The following is a 19,324-nucleotide window of genomic DNA, read 5'->3' as shown; positions in this document are numbered from 1 at the left end:
ATAGCTATAATATCATACTCCCAAGTGTCTACCTATGCTCTCATCTGATATGCCTTATTTGCTATATTCCTTGAAGTATATACCATTTAATATCGTCAGAACTCCTTGTTACCTACTTTCTCGCCCTTGTTTCCTCTGTCTTTCACATTTACCTTCTATATTTTTATTTTCCAATTTCAGCTTTACTCCCCTCCCTATTTAATTTGTTCTCAGGTTCCCATCCCCCTGCCAAGCTAGTTTAAACCCTCCCCAACAGCACTAGCAAACCCCCCGCGAGGATATTGGTCCCGGCTCTGTTGAGGTGCAACCCGTCCGGCCTGTACAGGTCCCACCTCCCCCAGAAGCAGTCCCAATGTCTCAGGAATCTAAAGCCCTCTCTCCTGCACCATCTCTCCAGCCACGCATTCATCTGCTCTATCCTCCTATTTCTGTACTCACTAGCTTGTGGCACCGGGAGTAATCTGGAGATTACTACCTTTGAGATCCTGCTTTTTAATCTCTCTCCTAGCTCTCTAAACTCTGCCTGCAGGACCTCATCCCTCTTTCTACCTATGTCATTGGTCCCAATATGGATCACGACCTGTGGCTGTTCACTCTCTCCCCCCAGAATGCCCTGCAACCACTCCGTGACATCCTTGACCCTGGCACCAGGAAGATCCCTTGAAAAATATTTACTAATTGCTTGCAGTTTTTCCCCATTGTTACATTAATGTGCATTTTAAGACTTCTTTTTGAAGCTTTATCTGGTCATTCATTATCACATTGTTGTTTGTGGGACCTTGCTGTGCGCAAATTGACTGCCACGTTTCCTACATGACAACAGTGACTGCATTTCACAACAATTGGCTGTAAAGCGCTTTGGGATGTTCGGTGGCTGTGAATGGCGCTATATAAATGCAAGTGTTTATTTTTATTCTATGGAAAGGTTAAAAAAATGCAAAAAAGCCATAAGCAAAAGGAACATATCTTCTGCAACCTGTCCCTAACTTATCCCTTTGAAAGATTGAACAGGCTGGGGCTCTTTTTTCTACGAAAGAGAAGACTGAGGGATGACCTGATAGAGGTCTTTCAGATTATGAAAGGGTTTGATAGGGTAGACGTAGCGATGTTTCCACTTGTGGAGGCAGACCAAAGCTAGGGGTCATAAATATAAGATAGTTACTAATAAATCCAGTAGGGAATTCAGGAGAAACTTCTTTACCCAGAGAGTGGTGAGAATGTGGAACTTATGGAATATTGAGTAGTTGAGGCCAGTAGCATAGATTAATTTAAGGAGAAGCTAGATAAGCACATGAGGGAGCAAGGAATGGAAGGTTCTGCTGATATGGTGAGGTGAAATAGGGCGGGAGGAGGCTGGTGTGGAACATAAACACCGGCATAGATCAGTTGGGCTGAATGGCCTGTTTCTGTGCTGTAAATTCTATGGAGGTCAGATTGCAGCATAAAAAGAACCTTCTGTGCACTAAAGGGAAAGGGTTAAACAAAAAAAGAGAGAAGGGGTTAACTTAAATTCCTAAAGCATGACTTGTTTTTAGCTGGTCCCAGTTTTGATTGGACCGTTGCTGTTCACTGGTCCCCCGCATAGACAATAGAGGGACGGCTATTTTAAGTGACTGAACTGCAGCGACTCAAGCTGACGACATTGAATGTGTGAGGCAGTTCTCCCTGGTTGCGATCCGTCCTGCTTTGCATTGCGAGGATACTTGAGAGATCGGAGAGAGAGAGAGAAACCACACACACACACACACGTTGCCTGGGTTTCATTCATTATTCAAAGGGGAGAAAGAAAGAGAGAGAGACACACGAGGATCGCAAGTAGGGCGAGTGGAGTGGTCAATTTCATCCTAACCGGACTTCAAACAGCAACAACAAAAAACCCTTCTAGATAGCAACACACTTCACTGCAAGCAGCCTATTGCATCGTTCCCTGGTCGCTTCTACTCTAACCCGAGGAGCTGGGACTGAAGTTGCCGGACACAGTCGGGTAGGTGTGTGGGGCTAGCATGGGACGCCCTTTCGGGGCACAGGAGGAGGGGGGACTGCAGCAGAAGACGGGCCAAGGAGGGCTGGGTATACTTAAGGTGCTTTGCTTCAAAAAACTAAACGTAAAATAAAATGCAGCCTGCAGAGTTTCCTCCCCAACCCCCACTGCAGTTAGGTCTCAGGTTTCTGGGGGAGCGCTACTGCAGCAGACTGAAGCGTTTAGATTTGACGTATGTTTCCTGCAAGGACAAAGGGGGGGTGTTAGACGAGCTGGGACAGCAATCGCCCCAACTGTCCTCAAATAGACATCTGAAGTGAACACTGGGCAGCAGGAAGAGGGCTAAATGTCTACACAATACCTGCCCTTTCTTTTCCTCCTTTTAATCAGAAGGTGAGCAGGGGGTCCTCTGGTATTGTATGGAGAGGCTGAGGTGAAGTCAAGAGAAGGGACATGCGGCGATTGCATTTGAACTGTATGTGAGCCTGATCTTTCACAAGGTGCTTGCAATGTAGTTGAATGTGATGCTGGACTCCCGAAGGGAGTTTCATTGTATTAGGGATTTGCTGGAAGGTTAGAGAAGACATTTAGGATAGTATTAGCGAAAATTGTGATGTGTGTGTATGTGTGTATAGCATAGAATGATGCAGCATGGATGGAGTCCATTCAGTCCATCGTGCCTGTGCTGGCTCTTTGCAAAAGCTATCCAATTAGTCCCACTCCCCCCTGCTCTTTCCCCATAGCCCTGCAAAATTTTCCTTTTCAAGTATATATCATAACAACTCGCTGCATTAAAAAAAAATTCTCCTCATCTCCCCTTCTGATTCTTCTGGCAATTACCTTCAATCTTTATTAAATATCCCATTTACATTCTCTGCTCTAACGAGAACAGCAACTTGCATTTATATAGTGCCTTTCACATAGTAAAACATCACAAGGTATCTCAAAGGAGCAATTATCAAGCATAATTTGACACCGAGCCATAAAAGGAGATATTAGGACAGATGGCCAAAAGCTTAGTCAAAGAGTTAGGTTTTAAGGAGCGTCTTAAAGGAGGAAAGAGAGATAGGGAGGCGGAGGGGTGTAGGGAGGGAATTATAGAGTTTGGGGCCTAGGCAGCTGAAGACACCTCCATCAATGGTGGAGTGATGAAAATCAGGGATGTGCAAGTGGCCAGAATTGGAGGAGCGCAGAGATCTCTGAGGGTTGTGGGGCTGGAGGAGGTTACAGAGATAGGGAGGGGTGAGGCCATGGAGGGATTTGAACACAAAGATGAGTATTTTAAATTTAAGGTGTTGTCCGACCGGGAGCCAATGTAGGTCAGCGAGCACAGGGGTGATGTCACTGTTCTGGAGAGGTTCCTGGCAGTTGAGTGCCCAAACAGCTAGGAACAGTCCTCAATGAAAACTGTGCAACATTTTTGACTTGCAAAGTCATCTTAAGCACTGCAAACTACTAGAATGTTTTGGTTTCAAGTTTAAAACCTTGTAAGGGTAGTATTATCTGTGATGGCATTACATCATAGATCATGAAATCTCATACACTTCCATTTATGAACCTAGAGGAATGAAGTGCAGGAACTTTTATCTGCAGGACACTTGATAGTACTCCTTAAAATTGAAATTGTGAAATATTATCTGAAATTGACTCTAGTCCTCTCAGCATTGCTGACAATAGCTGCCCAGGTGTCTTCAGTAAGATAGTTTGTTTTATCCTCACTTTAATATAGAACTGCAACCATGGGCCCTGAATCTCCTCACTATCTTCAGCACTCACGCCGTTATTGTGTGAGAAAGATCAAGGAAATTTCCATTTTGCTACATTATTGCGCTAATCGCAAGTTTCCTCGATCTTCTTAACAGTGTAAAATTGCTTAGCTGCATAGCTGCTCTGTTCAAGTACAGGGAAGCTTCCTGGCTTTATGCCGCTCCCACATTTGGTGTAAGCTACACCCAAAAAGAAATGGTCCCAACACCCACACCCCTCCCCCCTCCTGTTACTTTAGATCAGTGTAAGTGAGGAATTCGTGAGATGAAGAGAGCACCTACTTCCCAGAGGGGGCAGTTCTGGACTTTGTTTTAGGGAATTAAACTAGGCAGGTGGAAGGGGTATTAGTGGGAGAGATTAGTGGTGCTAGTTATCATAATTCAATTAGATTTAGGATAGTTATGGAAAAGGACAAAGCTAGACCAGGAATAAAAGTTCTCAATTGGGGAAAAGCCAATTTTACTAAGCTGAGATGTGATTTAGCCAAACTGGATTGGAAACAACTACTTAAGTCAGAGCAATGGGAGGCATTCAAGGAGGAGATTGTGAGGGTTCAGAACAATGTTAAAGGAACAGGGTGGACTAACAAATCTAGAGTCCCGTGAATGTCAAGGGGCATACAGGATAGGATAAAGAAAAAAAAGGAAGCTTATGACAGATACTGAGGGCTCAAATACTGCAGAAACACTGGAGGAGTATAGAAAGTGCAGGGATGAAATTAAAAAGGAAATTAGGAAAGCAAAGAGAGGGCATGAAAAAATATTGGCAAGTAAAATCAAGGAAAACCCAAAGATGTTTTATAAATACATTAAGAGCAAGATTATAACTAAAGAAAGAGTAGGGTCTATTAGAGACCATAAAGGAAACCTGTGTGTGGAGGCGGAAGACATGGGTATGCTTCTTAGTGAATACTTTGTGTCTGTTTTCATGAAAGAGAGGGGCAATGCAGACATTGCAATCAAGGAGGAGGAGTGAGAAATATTAGATGAAATAAACATAGTGAGAAAGGAAGTATTAAGGGGTTTAGCATCTTTGAAAGTGGCTAAGTCCCCAGGACAGGATGAAATGTATCCTAGGCTGTTAAGAGAAGCAAGAGAGAAAATAGCAGAGGCTCTGACCATCATTTTCCAATCCTCTCTGGCTACAGGTATGATGCCGGAGGACTGGAGGACTGCTAGTATTGTACCTTTGTTTAAAAGGGGATAAAAGGATATACCGAGTAATTACAGGCCAGTCAGCCTAACCTCGGTGGTGGGATAATTATTGAAAAAAATTCTGAGGGACAGGATAAATCTTAATTTAGAAAGACAAGGATTAATCAAGGACAGTCAGCGTGGATTTGTTAAGGGAAGGTCATGTCTGACTAACTTGATTGAATTTTTAGAGGAGGTAACAAGGAGGGCCGATTAAGGTAGTGAGTTTGATGTGTATATGGATTTTAGCATGGCTTTTGATAAGGTCCTACATAGCAGACTGGTATCGAAAGTAAAAGCCCATGGGATCCAGGGCAAAGTGACAAGTTGGATCCAAAATTGACTCAGAGGCAGGTAGCAAAGGGTAATGGTTGATTGGTGTTTTTGTGACTGGAAGGCTGTTTCCAGTGGGGTTCCACAGAGCTCAGTACTGGGTCCCTTGCTTTTTGTGGTATACATCAATGATTTAGACTTGAATGTAGGGGGTATGATTAAGAAGTTTGCAGATGATACAATAATTGAATGTGTCATTGATAATGAAGAAGAAAGCTGTAGACTGCAAGAAGGTATCAGTGGACTGGTCAGATGGGCAGAAAAAATGGCAAATGGAATTCAATCCTGAGAAGCATTTGTGGAGGGCTATGAAGACAATGGAAGACACAATAAATGGTAGCACATCAAGAAGTGTAGAAGAACATATCCATAGATCCTTGAAGGTAGCAGGCCAGGTACATAGGTGGTTAAAAAGGCTTATGGGATACTTGCCTTTATTAGCTGAGGCATAGAATACAAGAACAGGGAGGTTATGCTTGAAATATATAAAACACAGGTTAGGCCACAGCTAGATTACTGCGTGCAGTTCTGGTCACCACATTGCAGGAAAGATGTGATTGCACCAGAGAGGGTACAGAGGAGATTTACAAGGATGTTGCCTGGACTGGAGAATTTTAGTTATGAGGAAAGATTGGATAGGCTGGGGTTATTTTCTTTGAAACAGAGGAAGCTGAGGGGAGACCTTATTGAGGAGTATAAAATTATGAGGGGCCTCGATAGAGTGGATAGGAAGGACTTATTTCTCTTAGCAGGGGGGTCAGTAACCAGTGGGCATAGATTTAAAATAATTTGTAGAAGATTTAGAGGGGATTTGACGGAAATTTCTTCACTCAGAAGGTGGTGGGGGCCTGGAACTCACTGCCCAAAAGGGTGGTAGTGGCAGAAACTCTCACCACATTTAAAAAGTACTTGGATGTGCACTTGAAATGCCGTAACCTACAGGGCTATGGACCAAGAGCTGGAAAGTGGGATTAGGCTGGATAGCTTTGTCGGCTGGCACGGACATAATAGGTCGAATGGCCTCTATCTGTGCTGTAAATTTCTATGATACTTCGTTTACTGGTTGCAAGCTTATAAGGAATATTTATTAACCCCTTCTTTCACATTTCTAATCACTGACACCCGCACTTCATTTTACCATGGTGCCTTCCTTTATTCCCAGACAAAAAGCTGCCTAGGCCCTGAGTGCTACATTTCCCTCTCTAAATCTCTCTACCTCTCTCTCTTCCTTTTAGACACTCCTTAAAGCCTACCTCTTGGACCAATCTTTTGGTCATATGCCGTAATATCTCTTTTTATGTGGCTTGGTGTCAAATTTTGTTTAACTCTCCTGTGAAGCAATTTGTTGTTGTTGACTGTTCATACATGCAGAGGGCTGCTACTGGCCTTTTGCAAAGTTGTATTTAAATAAATGTTGTGCCTCTCATGTGGGATATGGAGTTACAGAATGGAAACGGTAGCTGATTCCAATGAGAATTGATTTTCTGTCAAATTGCTCTTTAATGAAATGTACAGTTTCCATGCTCTATGCAGAATTAGGCAAATATGAGGATGTTAAACATTAGAATCAGAATCAGGCAGGTGATTATTTGGCGTGAGTTAATGGATGTGATTTTGTCCACTGACTGAATTGGAGAGAACTTGCCAGGCAGCGGATCTTGGGTTCAGAAGGTCGTAGAATTTATCTTGTCTGGTTGAAGCCATTACGAGGTGGTTGAAGACATCACTACCCACTCTTCTCTGTCAAGATTAACATCCTCCAACCAGAATGCTAAACTTTGGAGCCACTTCTCCATAATTGAGCTTTGTGGATTCATTCTTGAGCCCCTGACAATCAGGAAATAAAGCAGCAGAATGTTATGGCTATTCCTTTATTTTAAGTCCTATTATTCTCTGGAGCTTTGCAGAAGATGTGTATTCTCCATCTTCATTGATAAAATGATGCTACTTGATATGAGAAGGAAGGTGGTATGAAGTTAATAAGTAGCAAATAAAGAAAAATATATTTGATTTGGGATCCTAACTGAGGCCCCCAATGATTCAGCTGGTTAACACAGTCAGTACCTGAGCCATTCAGGCTGGGAAGTCCCAAGTTCGATTCCTAGTTTGTGCTGTCAGCTGATCTTGGTTGGGGCAGCAGAACAATAAAACAATTGGTCTCATCACCCCTGGGTTTGTATAGCGGCCCCAGTCATCCGACTCCTGCTCGTAATCCAGCGACTACTGGCTGGAAACGCAAGTGTGATGGGGTGGGGGTGGTGGAGGGGGCGGGTGAGAATAGGTTTAGGCTCTGCTGTGCTGTTTCCCATGGACAAATAGCCTTCTGGGAATCAAGAGGTATGGGGATCAGGTGGGAAACTGGAGTTGATGTAGAGTTAGCCATGATCTTAATGAATGATGGAGCAGGCTTGATGGGCCTGCTTTATGGTCTACTCCTGCTCCTATTTCTTATGTTCTTATGTTCTCATATGTCAATGTCTGATTATGCTTCTGTGACATTTTTCCACATTAAAGGCGCTATATTAATGCAAGTCATTGTCATTGTTTCACTGATCTCCAAATTTAAGTTATAGCGGGAGATCAGTAGAAATCAACCCACATTCAGGGTCCTTCGACATTTGATTATGTTCTGACATATTTCAGTAGCAGCAGAAGGAATTAATATAGAAGGGTTGTGTAATTGTGATTTGGCTTGGGCTGTGATTAATGTAGGCTCTCCTATTCTAATATGATACTTCAGCTTTTGTATGCAATAGGGTTTATTGGGAAGGGATGACGGTATTAAAAAAGGCCAGAACAGCTGAAGGAGTTTGTGTTTCATGTATGCTGTAATACAAGATTGGAGTAGAACAATATGTACAGAAGGATCTTCTGCAATAGCGAGCTCATTTATTATTGTTTCTGTTAATTGCCTCTTCTCACACACGCATGTCACTCCTGGTCTATGAGAAGTGATAGGGGTTACTCACCACTTGCCTCTGTAAATGCCAATTTCTATTTTTTTTTTAAAAAGTACATGTGCATTGCACCTTCCACTATTTGGGTTTTACTTGAGAAATATGTGCTGGGAATTTTCTTTTAGGGGGTTCTCTCGTTCGGCCATGTTAACTCTAATTATCATTGAATTACATAAAATTTGCAGCACAGAAACAGGTCATTTGGCCCAACAGTGTTTATGCACCACACGAGCCTCTTCCCACCCCTCTTCATCTCAGCCTATCAGCATATCCTTCTATTCCTTTCTCCCTCATGTGTTTATCTAGCTTACCCTTAAATGCATCTATGCTATTTGCCTCAACCATTCCAAGTGGTATCAAGTTCCACATTCTAACCGCTCTCTGGGTAAAGAGGTTTCTCCTGAATTCCATGTTGGATTTATTAGTGACTATCTTATATTTATGGCCCCTAGTTTTGGACTCCCCACAAGTGGAAACATCTTCTCTACATCTACTTTATCAAACCCCTTCTTAATTTTAAAAGACCTCTATCAGGTCACCACTCAGCCTTCTGTTTTGTAGAGAAAATAGCCCCATCCTCTACATCCTTTCCTGATAGTCATAACCTCTCAATTCTGGTATAATTCTGGTGACTCTTTATTGCACCTTCTCCACTGCCTCTTGTGTCCTTTTTATAATATGGAGACCAGAAATGTGCACAGCAGTCCAAGAGTGGTCGAACCAAGGTTAGATTAATTTAAGGAGAAACTAGATAAGAACATAGGGGAAAAAGGAATAGAAAGATATGCCGATTATGGTGAGTTGAAGTAAGATGGGAGGATGCTCATGTGGACATAACCCTCGGCATGGACCAGCTGGGCCAAATGGTCTGTTTCTCTGCTGTCGATTCGATGTAACTTTGGAAAAATCTGTTTGGGAAAGACGGTGATCTGGGTTTCTGTCGATCTTCTGTTGAAGTCATGGCTGCCAATTAGATGAAGCCATGAGGAAATTTCCGGGGTGGATTTAATCCTCAAGTTGAGGAGAGTAATTGTAGTAATTAATTAATAAATTGATTCGGGCAACCATTAATTCAGAAAACCGTACATTTTCAAAGTAATAATTATTTTTTTAAATGGAGAGTAATCTGTGCCGCTGGATATTACAACAACAACTTGTATTTATATTGCACCTTTAATGCAGTGAAACATTCCAAGGCACTTCACACGACTATTGTGAGATAAAAAATTTGACACTGAGCTGCATAAGTAGAACATAGCGGGGCAACCATAAGCTTGGTCAAAGAGGTTTTAAGGAGCATCTTGAAGAAAGAAAGCGAGGTAGAGAGGCGGAGAGGTTTAGGCAGGGAGTTCCAGAGCTTAGGGACTAGGCAACAGAAGGCACGGCCACCAATGGTTGAGTGATTATAATCAGGGATGCTCAAGAGGGCAGAATTAGAGGAGGGCAGACATATCTGGGGGGGGGGGGGGGGGGGGGGCTGGTGGTGTTGTGGGGCTGGAGGAGGTTACAGAGATAGGGAGGAAACAAGGATGAGAATTTTGAAATCGAGGCGTTGTTTAACTGGAAACCAATGTAGGTCAGCGAGCACAGGGACGATGGGAGACCAGGACTTGATACGAGTTAGGACACAGGCAGCCGAGTTTTGGATCACCTATTATTAACCCAGAAAGGAATTGAAATCTCCCAACACAATTGAACACAAAATAATAGACAGATGAGGTGGCAGGGAAACGGCTCTGATGTCAGTGTGGACAACGCACGGTGTCCCTGCACTACAACCCCTCCAGCTTCGGTCAGGTGTGCTTGCTTATCTCCAGGATAGCATCCACAATTAGGGACAGACTTCCCAGGTGATGAAAAGCTAAGGTGCCCTCAACTTCTTCATCCAGTGAACCCTGTTGGTAAATTTGTTTGTGTACATCAGGGAAGAACAGGATTAAGATTGACTGATATGACACCACAGCCAACTATCCTGCTGACATTGTGGCATAACACATGAAGATTGTCCTCTTTGGACAAGGTGAATGAGAGCTGCCAACATCCATGAAGCCACGAGTCACTGCTTGGGCTCGGAAAAAATTAGTCATTAATGACTAATTTTTCATATTTGATTCATTTTCTTTCTGGCAGTTTTTATAAATTAACGACTGGCCTGCGTGGCTCAGTGGGTAGCAGGCTCGCCTCTGAGTCAGAAAGTTGTTAACCAAATCTAGGATGACACTGCAGTGCAGTGCTGAGGGAGTGCTGCACTGTTGGCGGTGTCGCCCTTCAGATGAGATGTTAAACCGAGGCCTTGTCTGCCCTCTCAGTTGGACGTAAAAGATTCCATGGCGCTATTTCAAAGAAGAGCAGGAGAGTTCACCCCGGTATTCTGGCCAATATTTATCACTCAACCAACATCAATAAAAACAGATTTTCTGATCATTATATTGTGGGAGCTTGTTGTGCACAAATGATCTGATGCATTTCCCTACATCACAACAGTGACTCAGCTTCAAAAAGACATAATTAGCTGTAAAGCATTTGGGACATCATGAGATCATGAAAGGCACTATAAAAATGCAAGTCTTTCTTTTCTTTCCTTTAAAGAGAAACATTGGGGAATTTATAAAAAGGCAGCAGCTTTGCGTCCTTGTGTGTTAGTATTGACCTGCTGTCCCCACAGGTCCTCAAAAGAGATAGTAACAACTTCTTAGGATATCTGTGGAGGTGGAAATCCACAATTAATGTTTAGTCTAAAAGCAGCGTTGTTGTGGGTGGTATTACCTGGTATTTGAAGTCAGTTCTGTCTCATTGTCTGCCTGAGGCTTTAGTTGCTTCTGGCAGATTCATTCAGTGTAGTTTCAATCAGAAATATGAGCCTCAAGAAAAATCTATTAACCTAGTTCCTGCGCACATGGTGGGGTGGTCATTTAAACTTTGGCCAATGGTGTAAAACGGCACGATCGAATTAGCCGCTCATTATACACCCACCTGATTTTCTTTTTCATTGAAGTCCAAGGAAGGGAAAATTGTCAGGGTGTACAATGGGCAGTTAATAGATCGTGCCTGTGCCGGCTCTTTGGTACAGCCAATGATGTACTTTTGAAGCATAGTCACTGTTTAATGTAGGGAAATGCACCAGCCAATTTGTGCACAGCAAGTTCCCACAAACAGCACTATAATCTAATTAGTCCCACTCCCCCTGCTCTTTCCCCATAACTCTGCAAATTTTTCCCCTTCAAGTATTTAGCCATTTCTTATTTGAAGGTTACTATTGACTCTGCTTGCACCACCCTTTCCAGCAGTGTATTCCAGATCACAACAGCTCGCTGTGTAAAAAAAAATGTTCCCTCATGTCGTCTCTGGTTCTTTTGCCAATCACCTTAAATTTGTTGCCAGTGGTTACTGACCCTTCTGCCACTGGAAACAAATTCTCCTTATTTACCCTATCAAAACCCTTCATGATTTTGAACACTTCTATCAATTCTCCTCTGCTGTAAGCAGAACAACCCCAGCTTCAGTCTCTCCACATAACTGAAATCCTTCAACCTTGGAACCATTCTAGAAAATCTCTTCTCCAAGGCCTTGACATCCTTCCTGAAGAGTGGTGCCCAGAATTGAGCACAATGCTCCACCTGGTGCCTAACCAGTGATTTACATCATGGCCCATAAAAAAGAAAGACTTATATCATCATCAACATATCGAGGAAGACTTGCTTCCACTCTAAAAGTAAGTTCTCAGTTAACTGAACAGTCCAATATGGGAATTACAGTCTCTGTCACAGGTGGGACAGACAGTCGTTGAAGGAAAGGGTGGGTGGGGAGTCTGGTTTGCCGCACGTTCCTTCCGCTGTCTGCGCCTGGTTTCTGCATGCTATCAGCGGCCAGACTCCAGGTGCTCAATGCCCTCCTGGATGCTCTTCCTCCACTTAGGGAGGTCTTGGGCCAGGGATTCCCAGGTGTTGGTGGGGATGTTGCACTTAATTAAGGAGGCTTTGAGGGTGTCCTTGTAACATTTTCTCTGCCCACCTGGGGCTCGCTTGCCATGTAGGAGTTCCAAGTAGAGCTCTTGCTTTGGGAGTCTTGTGTCAGGCATGCAGACAATGTGGCCCGGCCAACGGAGCTGGTCGAGTGTGGTCAGTCACCATCCTCCGCCTGCTCCATGACGACATGCAAGCCGTGATCCTGACCCCAATCCACATCCGGACTGGGGTCAAGCAGGGCTGCGTCATCGCCCCGATGTTCTACTTGATCTTCCTCGCTGCAATGCTCCATCTCACTCTCAACATTTATATGGCACCTTTCACGACCACCAAACGACTCAAGGCGCTTCACAGTCAATGAAGTACTTTTGGAGTGTAATCCCTGTTGTAATGTGGGAAAGGTGGCAGCCAATCTGTCCACAAGCAACTCCCACAAACAGCAATGTGGTAATGACGAGATAAACTGTTTTTGTTAAGTTGATTGAGGGATAAATATTGGCCGGGACACCAGGGATATCTCCCCTGCTCTTCGCTCCATAGTTTAAATGACCCCCATAGTGTTTAACTTAGTTGAAACAGTGTGCCTCAAATAAAGAGTCCCAAGTCTTCAAACATATGCAACTTAACAGTCTGCCATAGCGCAAGATAATTACATGCATTGTATATTAGGCAAAGTAAAAAAATGCTGTTGGAGGCATCAGATAGCACACAAAATTGACCCTGGCAAGTTGGTGAGGGTGCAGAAACTTGGGGGTATTGTGTTGTGGTGTCAAGGGACAAGCCAGAGTGTTCCCATCCAATATTGCAAGCTCCAAACTCTGCTTTCAGCAGATAACAATGTACACTGCCATGACACCTGAAAGTGCTAGAAATTCAGAGCTGCACTCTGATGGAGTGTGCTGTCTCAAACATGAACCCTACCTTCTCTTTCACATACTGGCTGGCCTCCTGTGCATTTCTGTCATTGTTTTGATTTAAGATTTCCACAACATTTCTTTTGTTTTCATTCATTCACGGGATGTGGGCGTCGCTGGAGATGCACAGGAGGAAGTGAGCAGCACAGCTAAATAACCTAGTTTCCCTTATATATAAATCAGCTCAGACTTAAAGGAAAGGTAGCATGGGAGCAGGATGCTGTCTGATTGACAATATGCATTCTAGGCTTCTGTACTTTGATTGAGAGTGCCTTCAAGGTATTGTGAAAGTGGAGTTTGCTACTACGTGGAGTGGTTGAGGCAAATAGGATAGATGCATTTAGGGGAAGCTAGATAAGTGCATGAGAGAGAAAAGAATCAAAGGTTATGTCGATAGGGTGAGATGACATAAATGTGTTTTTAAAAATGAATTCATGGGATGTGGGCGTCGCTGTCAAGGTCAACATTTATTGCCCATCCTTAATTGCCCTTGAGAAGGTGATGGTGAGCCGCCTTCTTGAACCGCTGCAGTCCGTGTGGTGAAGGTGCTCCCATAGTGCTGTTAGGGAGGAAGTTCTAGGATTTTGACCCAGCGACGATGAATATATTTCCAAGTCAGGATGGTGTGTAACTTGGAGGGGAACTTGCAGGGGATGGTGTTCTCATGAGCCTGCTGCCCTTGTCCTTCTAGGCGGTAGAGGTCAAGGGTTTGGGAGGTGTTTATTGTCTCTATTATGTATTTGTTTACATAAGCACAGCAATTGGACAATGTCATTTATTCTGTGAAGTGCTCGGAAATGTTTCTGGGAAGATACTAGATGCTATATAAATGCAAGCTCCTGTTTTTATGTGATTTGATCTGGATGCATCAAACCGAATTGGGAACATAGGAGCAAGAGTAGGCTATTCAACCCCTCTAGCCTATTCTGCCGAATTCTAGATGGTGCCACTGAAAGGCAGTCCACGAGCAGTGGAAACCATGTGTACAGCATTGTTGCTGCTACTACGTGCAAATATTTTGGATTGTTACAGGATGTTCGGGTGCAGCTATCATAGCTCCCGAGTTCTTGGCATAAACAAACTGGGACTACAACACAAGGGGTGAGTGAGCTACTTCCTAACATCCTGTAACAACCCAAAACATCAATAATGAGTATATGTTATTTTGTTTTCCAAATATTTGCAGAACAACTGCTCCTTTTATTCAAGTATTGACTCCTCCCAACAAAGAGGGCTGTTATTGTGGATCTACTAACCGTTTTTTTTAACGGAGTGATTATGTGCACAAACATTTTTGTGTCCTTCTGCACATGTACGCTGTGGACTCTGCCCCTTTTTGCGCATGAGCGCTCGATCCAGTTGTGCATGCGCATAAGGCATATGAGGAGGCCGGAAGTGGGGCCGAACCACATTGCTTGAGCCTGAGCCTATTACTGGGGCTTTTGTGTTATCTCCAGGACTTTTGCCTAGAATATCGCTGTGATTATCGACACAAACATTTTCACGACCTTCTGACAGAGAAAGAAAATCGAGGTGGGAGAGAGACTGACTGGAGAAAAGTGTGGGGGAGAGCGAACGAGAGTGAGTGGGGAAAGCGAGCGAGAGTGAGTGGGGGCGAGCGAGCGAGAGAGTGAGTGGGGGCGAGCGAGCGAGAGAGTGAGTGGGGGAGAGCGAGCGAGAGAGTGAGTGGGGGAGAGCGAGCGAGAGAGTGAGTGGGGGAGAGCGAGCGAGAGAGTGAGTGGGGGAGAGCGAGCGAGAGAGTGAGTGTGAGTGGGGGAGAGCGAGAGAGAGTGTGAGTGGGGGAGAGCGAGAGAGAGTGTGAGTGGGGGAGAGCGAAAGAGAGTGTGAGTGGGGGAGAGCGAGAGAGTGAGTTTGAGTGGGGGAGAGCGAGAGAGAGTGTGAGTGGGGGAGAGCGAGAGAGAGTGTGAGTGGGGGAGAGCGAGAGAGAGTGTGAGTGGGGGAGAGCGAGAGAGAGTGTGAGTGGGGGAGAGCGAGAGAGAGTGTGAGTGGGGGAGAGCGAGAGAGAGTGTGAGTGGGGGAGAGCGAGAGAGAGTGAGAGTGGGGGAGAGCGAGAGAGAGTGTGAGTGGGGGAGAGCGAGAGAGAGTGTGAGTGGGGGAGAGCGAGAGAGAGTGTGAGTGGGGGAGAGCGAGAGAGAGAGTGAGTGGAGGAGAGAGAGAGGGAGAGTGAGTGGGGGAGAGCGAGGGAGAGCGAGTGAGTGGGGGAGAACGAGGGAGAGCGAGTGAGTGGGGGAGAACGAGGGAGAGAGAGTGAGTGGGGGAGAGCGAGAGAGAGTGAGTGGGGGAGAGCGAGGGAGGGAGAGAGAGAGAGAGTGAGTGAGTGAGTGGGGGAGAGCGAGTGTGGGGGAGAGCGAGTGAGTGGGGGAGAGCGAGTGAGTGGGGGAGAGCGAGTGAGTGAGTGGGGGAGAAAGAGTGAGTGGGGGAGAGAGAGTGGAGGAGAGCGAGAGAGAGAGCGGGGGAGAGCAAGAGAGAGAGTGAGTGGAGGAGAGCGAGGGGGAGAGAGCGAGGGAGAGCAAGTGAGTGAGGGAGAACGAGGGAGAGTGAGTGAGGGAGAGAGAGAGAGAGAGTGAGTGGGGGAGAGCGAGAGAGAGAGAGAGTGAGTGGGAGAGAGCGAGGGAGAGCGAGGGAGAGAGAGAGAGAGAGAGGGGGAGAGAGAGAGAGAGAGTGGGGGAGAGAGAGAGAGTGAGTGAGGAAGAGCGAGGGAGAGAGAGTGAGTGGGGAAGAGCGAGGGAGAGAGAGTGAGCGAGGGAGAGAGAGTGAGTGGGGGAGAGAGACCGAGTGGGGGAGGGCGAGCAAGTGGGGGAGAGCGCGAGTGGGGGGAGAGTGAGAGAGCGAGTGGGGTGGAAGAGCGAGTGGGGAGAGAGCGAATGAGCGAGTGGGAGAGAGAGAGAGAGAGAGAGCGAAAGAGCGAGTGGGGGAGAGCGAGAGAGCGAATGGGGGAGAGTGAGAGCGAGTGGGGGAGGGGGAGAGCGGGGGAGGGGGAGAGCGAGAGAGTGAGTGGGGAGAGCGAGGGTGAGTGGGGAGAGCGAGGGTGAGTGGGGAGAGCGAGGGTGAGTGGGGAGAGCGAGGGTGAGTGGGGAGAGCGAGGGTGAGTGAGTGGGGGAGAGCCAGAGCGAGAGAGTGAGTGGGGGAGAGCGAGAGAGTGAGTGGGGGAGAGCGAGAGAGTGAGTGGGGGAGAGCGAGAGAGTGAGTGGGGGAGAGCGAGAGCGAGCGAGTGAGTGGGGGAGAGCGAGAGCGAGAGAGTGAGCAGGCAGGGGAGAGCGAGAGCGCGAGTGGGGGAGAGTGAGAGTGAGAGAGCGAGTGGGAGAGAGTGAGAGCACGAGGGGGAGAGTGAAAGAGTGAGTGGGGGAGAGCGAGAGAGTGAGTGGGGGAGAGCGAGAGCGAGCGAATGAGTGGGGGATAGCGAGAGAGTGAGCGAGTGGGGGAGAGTGAGCGAGTGGGAGAGAGCGAGTGGGAGAGAGTGTGTGAGTGGGGGAGTGCGAGAGCGAGAGAGTGAGTGCGGGAGTGCGAGAGCGAGAGAGTGAGTGGGGGAGAGCGAGAGCGCGAGTGGGGGAGGGGAAGAGCGAGAGAGCGAGTGGGAGAGAGCGTGAGTGGGGGAGGGGGAGAGCGAGAGTGCGAGTGGGGGAGTGCGAGAGAGCGAGTGGGGAGAGCAAGAGAGCAAGTTGCGGAGAGCTAGAGCGAGAGAGTCAGTGGGCGAGAGCGAGAGAGTCAGTGGGCGAGAGCGAGAGAGTGAGTGGAGGAGAGCGAGAGAGTGAGTGGAGGAGAGCGAGAGAGTGATTGGGGAGGGGCAGGGTGAGTGGGGGAGAGCGAGAGAGTGAGTGGGGGAGAGCGAGAGAGTGAGTGGGCGAGAGCGAGAGAGTGAGTGGGGAAGAGCAAGAGAGTGAGTGGGGGAGAGCGAGAGCGAGAGAGTGAGTGGGGGAGAGCGAGAGAGTGAGTGAGCGAGAGCGAGAGAGTGAGTGGGGGAGAGCGAGAGGGAGAGAGTGAGCGGGCGGGGAAGAGCGAGTAGGGGTGAGCGAGAGCGAGTGCGCGAGTGGAGGAGAGCGAGAGAGTGAGTGGGGGAGAGAAAGAGCGAGAGAGTGAGTGGGGGAGAGAAAGAGCGAGAGAGTGAGTGGGGGAGAGCGAGAGTGAGTGGGCGAGAGCGAGAGTGAGTGGGGGAGAGCGAGAGTGAGTGGGGGAGAGCGAGAGCGAGAGTGAGTGGGGGAGAGCGAGAGTGAGTGGGGGAGAGCGAGAGTGAGTGGGGGAGAGCGAGAGTGAGTGGGGGAGAGCGAGAGTGAGTGGGGGAGAGCGAGAGCGAGAGTGAGTGGGGAAGAGCGAGAGCGAGAGTGAGTGGGGGAGAGCGAGAGCGAGAGTGAGTGGGGGAGAGCGAGAGCGAGAGCGAGTGGGGGAGAGCGAGAGCGAGAGCGAGTGGGGGAGAGCGAGAGCGAGTGGGGGAGAGCGAGAGCGAGAGCGAGTGGGGGAGAGCGAGAGCGAGAGCGAGTGGGGGAGAGCGAGAGCGAGAGCGAGTGGGGGAGAGCGAGAGCGAGAGCGAGTGGGGGAGAGCGAGAGCGAGAGCGAGTGGGGGAGAGCGAGAGCGAGAGCGAGTGGGGGAGAGCGAGAGCGAGAGTGAGTGGGGGAGAGCGAGAGCGAGAGTGAGTGGGGGAGAGCGAGAGCGAGAGTGAGTGGGGGAGAGCGAGAGAGAGAGAGAGTGGGGGAGAGCGAGAGTGAGTGGGGGAGAGCGAGAGCGAGAGTGAGTGGAGGAGAGCGAGAGTGAGTGGGGGAGAGCGAGAGTGAGTGGGGGAGAGCGAGAGTGAGTGGGGGAGAGCGAGAGTGAGTGGGGGAGAGCGAGAGCGAGAGTGAGTGGGGGAGAGCGAGAGCGAGAGTGAGTGGGGGAGAGCGAGAGAGAGAGAGAGTGGGGGAGAGCGAGAGTGAGTGGGGGAGAGCGACAGCGAGAGTGAGTGGGGGAGAGCGAGAGTGAGTGGGGGAGAGCGAGAGCGAGAGTGAGTGGGGGAGAGCGAGAGCGAGAGTGAGTGGAGGAGAGCGAGAGAGAGAGTGAGTGGAGGAGAGCGAGAGAGAGAGCGAGAGTGAGTGGGGGAGAGCGAGAGTGAGTGGGGGAGAGCGCGAGTAAGTGGGGGAGACCGAGAGCGAGAGTGAGTGGGGAAGAGCGAGAGTGAGTGGGGGAGAGCGAGAGCGAGAGTGAGTGGGGGAGAGCGAGAGCGAGAGTGAGTGGGGGAGAGCGAGAGCGAGAGTGAGTGGGGGAGAGCGAGAGCGAGAGTGAGTGGGGGAGAGCGAGAGCGAGAGTGAGTGGGGGAGAGCGAGAGTGAGAGTGAGTGGGGGAGAGCGAGAGTGAGAGTGAGTGGGGGAGAGCGAGAGAGTGAGTGAGCGAGAGCGAGAGAGTGAGTGGGGGAGAGCGAGAGGGAGCGAGTGAGCGGGCGGGGAAGAGCGAGTAGGGGAGAGCAAAAGAGAGAGTGAGTGGGGGAGAGCGAGAGAGAGAGTGAGAGGGGGAGAGAGAGCGTGAGTGGGGGAGAGCGTGAGTGGGGGAGAGAGAGAGAGACTGAGTGAGTGGGGGAGTGAGTGAGTGGGGGAGAGCAAGAGAGTGAGTGGGGGAGAGCAAGAGAGTGAGTGGGGGAGAGCGAGAGAGAGAGAGAGTGAGTGGGGGAGAGTGAGAGAGCGAGAGAGAGAGAGAGAGAGTGAGTGCGAGAGAGAGAGTGAGTGGGGGAGAGCGAGAGAGAGAGCGAGTGAGTGGGGGAGAGCGAGAGAGAGCGCGTGAGTGGGGGAGACCGTGATTGGGGGAGAGCGAGAGAGAGAGAGAGAGAATGAGTGGCGGAGTTGGAGAGCGAGAGAGCGAGAGAGTGAGTGGGGGAGTGGGAGAGCGAGAGAGTGAGTGGGGGAGTGGGAGACCGAGAGTGAGTGGGGGAGTGGGAGAGCGAGAGAGTGAATGGGGGAGAGTGAGTGGGGGAGACCGAGAGCGAGAGTGAGTGGGGAAGAGCGAGAGTGAGTGGGGAAGAGCGAGAGTGAGTGGGGGAGAGTGAGTGGGGGAGAGCGAGAGTGAGTGGGGGAGAGCGAGAGCGAGAGTGAGTGGGGGAGAGCGAGAGTGAGTGGGGGAGAGCGAGAGAGAGAGAGAGAGTGGGGGGAGAGCGAGAGTGAGTGGGGGAGAGCGACAGCGAGAGTGAGTGGGGGAGAGCGAGAGTGAGTGGGGGAGAGCGAGAGCGAGAGTGAG

At 48.3% G+C, this 19,324-nt stretch overlaps 1 protein-coding gene across 1 annotated transcript in view; it reads left to right on the top strand.

Moving 5' to 3' along the window:
* The first annotated feature begins 1,683 nt into the window (after positions 1 to 1,683).
* Positions 1,684 to 19,324, top strand: part of LOC139269252 (A-kinase anchor protein 2-like) — a 223,006-nt gene continuing 205,365 nt past the window's right edge. Inside the window, exon 1 of the mRNA XM_070888349.1 lies at positions 1,684 to 1,984. The gene's annotated coding sequence lies outside the window, so the exon portion shown is untranslated. The remainder of the gene's footprint in view (positions 1,985 to 19,324) is intronic.

This window comes from Pristiophorus japonicus, chromosome 1, assembly GCF_044704955.1.
Source record: "Pristiophorus japonicus isolate sPriJap1 chromosome 1, sPriJap1.hap1, whole genome shotgun sequence".
NCBI lineage: Eukaryota > Metazoa > Chordata > Chondrichthyes > Pristiophoridae > Pristiophorus > Pristiophorus japonicus.
This window is presented reverse-complemented; position numbering and strand designations above follow the sequence as displayed.